Below are 10371 nucleotides of genomic sequence, written 5' to 3' on the forward strand. Positions count from 1 at the left end.
CTGAAGACGACCGATATTCCTGGACAATCCTCCAGGGCGACCGAACCACATGGACAACCCCGGAAGACGACCGACATTCCTGGACAATCCTGGGGTAACCGACAGCTACCTTGCCTTAGCTAGGCAACTCCGAGGATAACCCCAGGACGACCGACTTTCCTGGACAATCCTCAAGAACGACCGAAATCCATGGACAGTTCCTGAGGACGACCGATACTCCTGATCAATTCTCAAGGGCGACCGAAATCCATGGACAGCCCCTAAGAAAGACCAACACACATGAACAATCCTCAGGGACGACCGAACCTCCCGGTCAGCCCCCGAGCACAACAACAACCACAGAAACTCGCTCAAGAGTTCCAAACAGAAGCAAAACATCTCAAAATAATCCCAACGAAATGTGAACTGCTCACCAGATTAATAAAGTATGATGCACGCGTCCAAGACAAAGGTGGTGGTGGTGAAGTCCAACCCAAGCACGACGGCTCATGCTTTCCGCCTTGCAGTTGCCGTTGCTGTAGCAGATGGTGAGATGCACGATGTGGTTTATTATCGTAGCTGGCTGATACTGAAATCATCATTTGCACGGTATCAGTTCCATCGTGTAAGCAGGTTAAACTTCAAGGATTGAGAGTGTGCTCTAGAAGCGGAAACTAAAACATGTTATCAATGGATACAGGACTTTTAATTCTTTTATTTCAAATTAAAAGTTAAACTTCAATGAGTGTGTTTTATTTTACTTTATGAATAAACACGTGTTCCAAACGTTAATAAAAATTATAAAAAAATAACACGAAAAGTGACAGCTAATTAGTTAAGCTAGACTGTTGTTTAGCAATTACACTCAAAATAAAAAATAAATAAAATAAAATAAAATGCATTTATTTCAGACAAACATGGTCCAAATTTTGTTAGTACATCTTAACAATTTAAAAACTAGCTACGGTTAACTTAAAAATAAACTTAAATTACTATCTTAGGTACTAATGACAAATGCAGAGAGGACCAGTGCCTTATCAGGCCACTGTCCCATCTGTCAGCAACAACGGCCAGGAGACTGTGGAGGAAATAAAAATCACTAATAAACAATTAGAACGAAACCTGTCCTTTTATTTCCAAATCTCCAGCACAGAAGATACTGCACAGCTGCTTCTGTGTCACGGGCGTAATGGTGTCTGCAAGTTCGCTCGGCTCTGGCTGCAGGACACTGTAACATCAATTTTCATATGCGTAGCTCATGTTTCCATAGTATGCACGATTTGTGATTTATCACGACATTAAGGGCAATCATTTGTCGCATTTTTATTAATTACTAAACGTTACAGGGTAAAGATTACATAATCCCATGCATTGGCAAATCAGCAGGATCAATTTCTAACGGTGCATTGTATTTTCATGAAAAAAATTTTTTTGAGGGTAGATGCACAAGTGAGCGATGAAATAATATCACGTCACGACAGCCAATATTTGGTTTTAATTAACAATATGGATTTCACATCAAAATAACTTAAGATCACTTAGATTTAAATGGATTTTAAAAATTAATTGTATTTTCATGAAAAATCAATTATTGAGGGTAGATTCACAAGTGAGCGATGAAATAATAACACGTCGTGATAGCCCATAGTTGATTTTAAATAACCGTACGGATGTCGCATCAAACTAACTCAAGATCAATTCGATTTAAATGGATTACAAAAATTAATTACAAAGAAACGTAACGATCCCAGAGATGACGTCACGTAACAACCGTTATGCTAGACTGCCTCAATCATAATTCACAATTTCACAATAATTCTCACCAAATAACATAATGAATTGCACTCACCTTTCATTTCAATGAAGGTTAGACACGTGAGCTTACCATTACCACGTGTCCAGATTATAGCATGTAGGTCCCCGAAACAAACCGGAAATACACCGCACTCCCAGCGCGTGGCTGTGTAAGCAATACATGAGACACGGGATCCCAACTTCTGATGACGGAGGCACGGGCGACGGCAGTGGGCATAGTACCTCAATGTATTACTTCACAGCTAAATTAGTATGCTACCAGTGCATGAAATAAACATTCGAACTCGTTAACCATATTAGTGCCTACTTTATCTCAGTACTAAATGATAAAATATCTAGTCGCTATTGGGATGCACTCAAATAAAAGGATCACATAGAATCGTTCAAGTCTTTATTCAAGTCAAGCTAGGCCGGCTCCAACCGTACACCTCTGACCCGAGAAGATTTAGCCCTATTTGGGACCGGCAACAAACTCGGCGGGACACATCTTTTCAAAACAACACTTCTTCTCTTTATTTTACAAAAGTAAGCTTCTAATGAAACATAACAAATCAAAATAACACTTGGAATAAAACACTTAGCTAAATGGATAAAGAACTTTGGATTCTAATAAGCGTTCAGAATAATCCTTCAGGTATAAGCCTTCAGGAACGTGGCGAGTTAGGCACGAGGTTGGCTAACGAGTACGTCCGATCTCTAGCGCGGTCCGATCATGAAGCCACACAGCGGCGGAGCCTCGCTGTTCCAGTGCTCCCGCCTCAACGTCAAGTTGGTCAACCTGTCCACCAACATAACGACAAAAATGCCAATTCGTGCCTACGTCCACCCAAGAGAAACCTCTTGACGTTCCAAAGCCTTCTACCTGTCATATTAGTTCAACAATACGCCAATAGACGGCGTTACTCTCTGTTTGAGCCTTTTGGGCTATTTAAATAAAACTATGGATCAAAAAATATACCATTCTTTTAATGGTGAAAATGTACAATACAAGGTTCGTTTTAAGTCTAGGACACGCGCGTTCGCTTCAATGGTTAGATTGCAAGAGAGAGATGAGAGTGGTCCGCTGCCTGGGGATGAGTCTTTTAGGCGAAACATTGGCGCTAGCATCGCACTTTCTGATTGGCCGCTGATCTCGCCGTACATGTTGGCATCTTGGGCTGCATCTCCACACATCATTGGTTGGTTCGAAGCTGGCAGGGTTGCCAGAGCGCTAACATACTCCGGGGCGCTGAAAGATCCTCTTTCAGGACTCTCTATGTTGTACAGGTAGAGGGCATATTCGGTTGAGTGCTCGCTTGACTATCCCTCTAGCGGTATTGATGTCTGCTACGCGCGGCACGCCATCCTTTCCATTATATAGTTTGACGACTCTGCCCATGCGCCATAGCAAGGGTGGCAAGCCTTCCTCCTTTATAAGTACGAACTCTCCGAGTTGTAGATCGCGTTGCCTCTCGCGCCACTTGTAGCGTTGTTGCTGTAGGGACACGAACTCTGCCGACCAGCGATTCCAGAAGTGTTGCCGTAGTTGCTCTAGCCTCAGGAAACGGTCCAGGCGGTTCGGGTTCCGGGTGAAGTCTTGCAGGGGCGGTGCAGGCAGCGACGTGAGCGGCCTAAAAATGAGAAAGTGCCCGGGAGTAAGGGGGTAAAAGTCATTAGGGGAGGAGGAGAGTGGGCAGAGAGGCCTACTGTTCAAAATTGCTTCCACTTGGCTAAAAAGAGATTAAAGCTCTTCAAAGGTAAGGTGTGTATTGCCCAAAACTCGTTTGAGGTGAAATTTGGCGCTTTTAATGCCGGCCTCCGCGTAGCCGTTAAAGTTAGGAGCATAAGCTGGTGCGAATTTAAATTTTATACCTTGACTAGCTGCAAAATCTGATATATCGTTTTCATATAACTTAAAAAAATCATTTATCTCTTTAGCTGCAGCTACAAAGTTTCTGCCATTATCACAAAACAGCTCCGCAGGTTTGCCGCGCCTGGCGATAAATCTGCGGAGTGCCAGCACAAATGCATCTTTAGACAAGTCGCTCACAGCTTCTAAATGAACACATTTATATCTTAAGCATATAAATAGACACAGATAACATTTAGTGATTTTACATCCACGTCCACGGCGATCTGTTATTAAATAAGGACCGGCTAGGTCTACAGCTGTTGACGTGAATGGAAAATCAGCCTTTATGCGCTGCGCTGGTAAATTGCCCATTATATTTTTTAAAGTTTGGCCAGCGATTCTTTTACAAGTGACACAATTGTGGGCCGTGCTCCTTGCGAGGTTTCTGCCCCCGACCGGCCATATCAAGTCCCGTACTGAGCATAGCAATAGCTGTGGTCCTGCATGTAAGAGACGTATGTGTTCATGTGTAAAAATGAGTTTGGTTAGTGTGTGTTTAGCACGCAATAACATAGGATGCTTCTGTTCGTAACTACAATCTGAAGCATCTAGCCTTCCCCCGACTCGCAAGAGACCTTGCGAGTCCAAAAATGGGTTCAGAGTTATAATGTGTGATTTAGGACTCAACCTGTGACCTTTGCGCATCGTTTCAAGATCAGAAGCAAATAAATGACAGCTGTTGTGCAATTTTAACTAAAGTATGTAAAGAGTCTGTAAGCTCTTGCGGCGATAGTGCGCCGGTTAGTTTAGGCAAGCTAGGCTTACAGTTATTTATGAAACGACGCACATAAGCCACAGTATGTTGTAGCCTTTTATATTTTGAAAATCTATTAAAATCAATGACAGATGGTGCATCGTCTGTGCTTGTAAGCATAGACGTTACCTCGATTTCAGGCAGGACCTCCGGCTCTACAGAATTTAGCTCTGGCCATTCATTTTCAGGCTTTAATAGAAACTCGGGCCCTTCCACCACAGAGCGTTTCCAGAGACATGCTGTGGATCCAAACCACGTGTTACAAGATCACTTGGATTTTCTTTTGTAGGTACATGTCTCCAGGTGGCTCCGGGATTGAGACTGACTATAGCGGCTACTCTGTTTGCTACAAATGTTTTAAGTTTGGATATGTCTGTCTTTAGCCAAGCCAGGCAACAGCTAGAGTCAGTCCAAAATATAGTGCGAGAGACAGGACGCCTCCATGCTCTTACTACGGCTGCATATGTTTGTGCTGCTAACAAGCACCCGGCTAATTCTAATCTTGGTATACTTGTACGCCGGATTGGAGCTATTCTGTCCCTCGCACACAGCAGGTGGACTTGTTGTTCACCCGAGTTAGAAATGGTTTTTACATAAATGCAGGCTGCATATGCAGTCTCTGCAGCGTCAGAAAAGCAATGTAGTCCTATTGTAGAGGGCGCCTCGCACAAACTAGGTATACTGAGTTCTTTAATGTGATGCAAATTTTTAATAAATCGCGACCAGATTCGCTGTATTTCAGGCGAAACTGGCTCGTCCCAAGATTTGCCTTCTTTCCACAAAGTCTGAATTAATATTTTAGGTTTGACTGTGCACAGGCTTAAAAGACCTAAGGGATCAAATACTTGGAACGTTTTAGACAAAATTGTTCTTTTTGTAAGTGTTTCATCAGAGTGATCATTTTTAATTGAAAAATTTAATATATCTTGGCTGGGTTGCCACCCTAGTCCAAGTGTTTGACAAGCTTGACTCAAAGCTAGATGATCATCTTGATTAATGAAATCAGACTTTAATAACGCGTTTGAATTTGAGCGGTATTTACGCAATATGAAGCAGCCAGAGGCTAAAGCCTGTGAGACGCCGGCCTGTATATGAAGCAGCTCAGAGTGATGAATTTAAAGAACATGTGAATGAGTATTCGAAGAAGTTTAAAGTAGATTGTCATATAGCTAAGCGAAATTATCTAAGTCAGAAAATAAAAAGTAGTTCCGACATTGTTAAAGCAACCTGGAAAGTTATAAATGTGGAGACTGGTCGCTCGAAACACACAATTAAAGAACTTAAACTAAATATTGATAACAAAATTATAGATTCCAATTTAGAAGTAGCTACAGAATTTGAAAAAATTTTCACCGAGGTACCAGTATCCACAACTAAGGTGTCCACGCATGTAGGGGTGGACGAGAAGCTCTTGGGGTCGTGGATGAGGTGAGTTAAATGACACTCGTAGTCCAATACATGCACGTATAATGATTAACTTGGGTGATACATAGGTAGATGTTAAGATATCACTGTAAGCGGACGGGCACGACCGTCCGTCGCAAGATTGCTGAGAGAATGGCCGCTGCCGGCCCCACTACTCCGCGCCCCGCACCATGCATTGCGTCGGCGACGGCTCCCGAAGATTCCCGAGCAAAGACGAGGCGTTAACATCCTCCGCGGCGTTGAAAGCATACTGCTTTCAAGGGATCAGATGCTGAAGACTGAATTTTAGGGATCGGTTTGATCATCCTTTGACTTGTTGTCCTCGTCATCGGGTTCAGGATCAGTTGGCAGAAGACACATCTTGTTTACGGCCCTTTTGATTGGACCTTTCTCCGTCAATATATCGGCGACCCGACAAACACCGTCAGGGCCATTGTAGAGATGAATGACGCGCCCCATGCGCCATTGTAACGGCATCAGATTGTCTTCTTTGAGTAGGACGAGATCTCCAATCTGGATTCCTCTCTGATTGGTTTTCCATTTTACGCGCTGTTGAAGCTCGGCCATAAATTCGCGACGCCATCTTTCCCAAAACTGCTGCCGAAGAAGCTCGATGCGCTTGTATCTGGTAACTGGATTGCCCGTGACGGGTAGAGATGGCACAGATGAAGTCAGTGGCCGAGTAATCAAAAAATGCCCTGGGGTAAGGGGACTCAAGTCGTTGGGGTCTGATGAAAGAGGAGTGATTGGACGAGAATTTAGGATAGCCTCTGTTTGCACAAAAAGAGTAGTCAACTCCTCAAACGTCAGGTTTGCGTTACCAGCAATACGTTTTAAATGAAACTTGGCTGCTCGGACGCCAGCCTCCCATATTCCGCCAAAGTAAGGCGCGTACGCGGGAATGAATTTAAAATCAATCGACTCGTTAGCTGCGTAATCCGAAATTGGATGACGGCTGGACCGTAAAACTCTACCTAGCTCATTGTGCGCGCCTACAAAGTTTTTTCCGTTATCACAGTAAATTACCTCGGGCTTGCCACGACGCGATACGAACCTGCGCAGACACAATATGAAAGCTTCGGTGGATAAATCGCTAACCACCTCAAGGTGAATCGCCTTGGAGGCGAGGCAAACAAAGACGCATAGGTAGGCTTTAGTATTACGACTGCCGCGTCCCTTCTTATTAGCTATCATGAAAGGACCGGCGAAGTCAATCCCAGTAGAATGGAAAGCGGAACTTGTTTGTACTCTTACGCTCGGTAGATCACCCATTATAGGCTGAACTGTTTTGCCTCGTTGCCTAACACAGTCAACACATCTTTGAGATATACTTCGAGCTAAATTCCTACCACCTACTGGCCAGAACTCTTCACGTAGTGATGATAAAATCAACTGAGCACCGGCGTGATACAAACGTAAGTGCTCGTATTTCATAATAAGTTTCGTAAAATGATGCTTAGCATCTAACAAAATTGGGTGTTTTTTATTAAAATGATAGTTTGAATTACTTATTCTCCCTCCTACACGTAAAACACCACTGGGATCTACAAAAGGGTTGAGAGACAAAAGTCTACTTCGATTATGAAGTGTTTTACCTTGGCTTAAATTTTGGATGTCTTTTTGAAACGACTGCGCTTGACATTTTTTGACTAAAAACGTCAACGAGTCCTTAAGCTCCTGAACTGATAAAGGTCCCTTAAGTTTGGCATTTGACTTTCTACAGTTATGTATAAACCGGATGACGTAAGCATAAATTCTTTTCAAACGTACGTAACTCGAATGTCGATCGAATGTTACGACTGGATCACCAGAGCTTAAGGTATCGTCTTTAACAGTTAATAACACCTTGACCTCAGGTAAGTCAGAAGGCATTTGAGGCTGTGAGGGCCACTCCATAAAATCCTTCTTCAGGAACGAAGGACCTTCCCACCAGAAAGACAAAGACGGCAGATGCTGCGGATCAACGCCCCGCGACGCTAGATCTGCCGGATTTAAGTCTGTAGGTACGTGTTTCCACTCGTGACCTTGAGTCAACTCATTAATTTTATTAACTCGATTGCGTACGAAAGTTTGCAGAGTTTTAGACTGCGATTTAAGCCAACCGAGAACGACCATACTATCGGTCCACATTACATGCTTGACAATTTTAGTTTTTATAGACTGAGCTACTTTCGTGCACAATTGAGCGCCCAACAAACTAGCGCACAGTTCGAGCCTTGGGATACTTAAAACTTTAATTGGGGCCACTCTGGCCTTTGCGCAAAGCAATCGAACTGTCACATGATCATTGCTATCAACTGACCGCAAATAAACACATGCGCCATAAGCCTCTTGGGACGCATCAACAAAACAATGAATCTCTGTGCGCTCAGTTTTAGGTACATCACAAAGAACATGTCTACTTAAATTGATATTTGACAAATGATCCAAATTGTTCACAAACTTCAACCATCTTTTTTCAAAATCCGAAGGTACTGGAGTGTCCCAGTCCAATTTGGCAGACCACAAATTCTGAAGAAGAATCTTAGGTTTTACTATACAGCAACATAGAAGCCCCAATGGGTCAAACAATTTGCATGTTGTAGATATGATAGTTCGTTTTGTTGTTTTATTTGGCGGTGCAAAGTCTATCGGAAAATGCAAGGTATCCGCCTGAGGGGACCATTTTAGGCCTAAAACTGAAGCATCATTATTAAAGTCAAGGCAATTCGTAGACCCTGACTGGTCTTCTAAAATTTGTGCACAATTCGTGCGAAACTTGCGCAGGGGAAAGCATGCAGAATTTAGAACTTTGACAACATTTTCGTAAATATATTTTAACTCTTCTACTGTTGACGACCCTGTGTTAAGATCATCAATGTAAAAATCATTGTTAATGACATTAGAAGTGACTTCATCTTGACATTCGAGAGCTAACTGCTTGAGGCACCTTGTTGTGATAAAAGGTGCCGACGCCATTCCATACGTAACAGTGTTGAGCTGGAAAATCTTGACAGGCTGATCAGCCTGGTCTCTCCACAGAATGAGCTGAAGATGGCGCTGCTGTTCGCTATGGGAGACCTGCCTATACATCTTTTCGATGTCAGCTGTTAGAACGAACCTATTAGTACGGAAACGCAACAGTATTGAAAGTAGGTCACTTTGCACGACCGGACCTACTGCCTGAATGTCATTCAGAGACTTGCCTGAGCTCGTAGGAGCTGACGCATCATAAACGACTCTAAGCTTAGTAGTTTCTTTTTGCTCACGAATAACACAATCGTGGGGCAAGTAACACCCGAAACTTGGCCGTTTAACTTCAGCCATGTGTCCTAAATCAGCATACTCCTGCAAAAAATTATGATACTGTTCTTTAACGTTGGGGTTTTTATCTAACTTCTTTTCCAAGTTAAGAAAACGTCTCATAGCTATAGGATATGAGTTTCCGAGAGTCTCCTCGGGTTTTTCCTTGAATGGCATCTGTACAGAGAATCGACCATCAGGTAAACGACTAGTATTATCAACATAATGAGTTTCACAAAACTCTTCATCAACAGACAAAGACTTACAATCGGAAGGCAAATCTTCCACCTCCCAAAAACGCTTTAGAGAATTATCGACATCTTGTAGTGACGTCTGGCGCCTTGTAGTGGCTAAATGACAATAAACATTATTAATTTGGTTGTAACTTTCGCCCGTGCGACCAACTACTAACCATCCATAGCTTAGTATCTTGTAGCATAGGTTTTCCTTCTCCTAGATCTATTTGATCTGGCTTTAAAACTCTGAAGAATTTGTCCCCTGACAACAAAATATCAACCTGATCCGGTTTATAGAACAGCGGATCAGCTAACTCAACATGGGGAAAATCTAATTTTTCGACATCGATTGCCACATTTGGCACATCATCCGAGATTTCGGGGACCACCCAAAAATTAGCATCTAATTCGTAAGAATTAAAGCGAGACCTAACTTTTAGTTGGATACGTTCAGATATCTCCGTTTTTTGTTTATTGATCCCAGTAATATCAAACGCTTCAATTTTACTTGTAGGTAGATTCAACTTTTGCTTAAAATTTTCTGAAATTAAACACGATTGACTGCCGTTGTCCAAGAGTGCACGAGCGATATAAGTAGTGTTATTCTTAGGACAATATACTTCGACTTGAGCCGTGCACAACATGACCTGACCCGATGCGTCAGCGTCAGTCGACATGTGAACAGAAGAGTTTATATTTTTTACAGTGTCGGTAGGTGCAACATTTTTATTATTACTACTGACGCTGTCGCAATGCAAGAGAGAATTATGTTTTTTCTTGCAACTACGACAGGAACCCTTCAAAGTGCATTGAGAACCATCATGTCCCGCGCGTAGACAATTGTTACAAAGTTTATGTTTTGAAATCTCAACAAGTCTGTCTTCCAGGCTCATAGACTTAAACTTGGTGCACTGATAGACATGATGGTTCTGGCCGCATACCAAACACGGTTTAATTCGTGGTCCCTCGCCAGAAGAAACAAAAGACTT

Source organism: Cydia splendana, unplaced genomic scaffold, assembly GCF_910591565.1.
Source record: "Cydia splendana unplaced genomic scaffold, ilCydSple1.2 scaffold_50_ctg1, whole genome shotgun sequence".
Taxonomy (NCBI): Eukaryota; Metazoa; Arthropoda; class Insecta; order Lepidoptera; family Tortricidae; genus Cydia; species Cydia splendana.